Source organism: Pygoscelis adeliae, unplaced genomic scaffold (genome assembly GCF_000699105.1).
Source record: "Pygoscelis adeliae isolate BGI_AS28 unplaced genomic scaffold, ASM69910v1 Scaffold101, whole genome shotgun sequence".
NCBI lineage: Eukaryota > Metazoa > Chordata > Aves > Sphenisciformes > Spheniscidae > Pygoscelis > Pygoscelis adeliae.
This window is the reverse complement of record NW_008824238.1, coordinates 1,681,424-1,683,309: the sequence shown is the minus strand read 5'-3', so window position 1 is coordinate 1,683,309 and position 1,886 is coordinate 1,681,424.

The following is a 1,886-nucleotide window of genomic DNA, read 5'->3' as shown; positions in this document are numbered from 1 at the left end:
AACCTGCCTGGTTTGTGCAGCTGATCGCAGTTTAAGTGGTTTATTGTTTTATTATCAACATGTAATTAACTGACTATCGCTGAACTATACACTTGGGATCAATATCTGCAGTGCAACAGATAAAGCTAGACAATATAGTTATGGAATGTTAATATGTGCCTAGAAATTTCTGAACATCCTTGTACAACCAGGGTGGCTGCGTTTGGCAGGGTCACGCCGGCCCCTCTGCTGCCCTGCTCCCCTCTTCTCCTGCACACTCCACATCCTCAAGTTTTCATGTTTTGCTTGTATGTCTGCTTAGCTGACTTCCCCCCCCCGGCAATGGAAAGTCTCCTGGTAATTCCCCGGTTGCTATCTAATACAGCTGATGATTGTTGTCTCCCTCTTTAGCAAGGTGAGCTTTGGGCAAAGGCCTTCTCGGACAGTTTGGGCATCCGCTCACCCAACCCCCTTACACCCCCTGTGCTATCTCACCAGCCGGCGTTACTCAGGCTGTTTTTAAGGGAGCGGGGCTGTGTAGGTACCCATTCAGCTGGCTTTCCCAAAGAGTAGGCATCTCATTCTCCTAGACTTGAATGGCAATGTGTCTCTAAATTGAGGATCTGCGGTGTGTAAGTGAGCTAAGTTTAATAAAATAGGTGGGAGGCTAATGGATCTGAGCTAGCGGTCTTTTCCCATGTAGGTAATGGGAATACCTCTCATTGGTATGACATCAGCTTTCAAAGACATACTGTCTTACTGGGTGAGGAGTGTTTCGTGGGTTCAAATAGGATTTATGTGGACCCCGCTCCACCCCGACTTTAGCACCCTTTCCTCAAAAAATAAAATGTGCACTTTAGGAGGCATGTAAGTCTTCAGATATATTTAATATGTAAATATATTCAGATGTATTATTGTTACTTTTGTGATTGGATTCAGCTTACCAAAGGGACCTTGGTGCAGCTGCTGATCTAACTGAAGTCAGCTAGGACTGCCTATGTATGTATATATGTAGGGTTACTATATTACCCTACCCTGTAACTACCTATTATATATACACTCTATATGTATATAGGGTTGTTGAAGTGCCTGGTGTACTGCTGTTTGTGCCAAGCAGCAGCGGCGAGCTCCGTCAGCAGCAGGGCTTGGACTCTGCGGACCTCCAGGAGGAGCTCTGGATTCAGCGTACAGCAAGAAACTCCAACAGGCTCGGAAGGCTGCGATTGGCACACAGATCCCAATTTCAGTCTTTCTTATTGCTCATGTTGGAGGGAAAAGGGCCTACTTGGAAGTGCTGCTTGGGGGTGATACCATCCCACCCTCCCCATTTCCCCCACAGATCCCCACTTTTTCAGAGCTGTAATGCTCTTTTAAATACTAACCCACCTTCTCGGCTGCTTTTTTGGCCTCTGTCTTTCTCTTACCTTCCCCTGTCTGTGGCCATCTTGGCACCCAGCTTGGTTCCCTGCTCTGGATTTGCAAACATGCAGGACAGCAGGACCTCAGAAGCAGACCTTAGTGCAGAAGTTTGCCAGCCCCATCCTTTAGTACCCACACCATGACAAACTGGAGCTATCTCGGAGATTAAATCAGTTAAAAGCACCCATTTTTGAAGAGAAGTTCAGCCCAGCGTGGTGAAGGGACTTTTAACCTCTTGTCCTGGTTTCGGCAGGGATAGAGTTAATTTTCTTCCTAGTAGCTGGTACAGTGCTGTGTTTTGGATTTAGGATGAGAATAATGTTGATAACACACCGATGTTTTAGTTGTTGCTTAAGTAGTGCTTACACTAGTCAAGGACTTTGCAGCTTCCCATGCTCTGCCAGCGAGAAGCTGGGAGGGGGCACAGCCAGGACAGCTGACCCAAACTGGCCAAAGGGACATTCCATACCATGTGACGTCATGCTCAG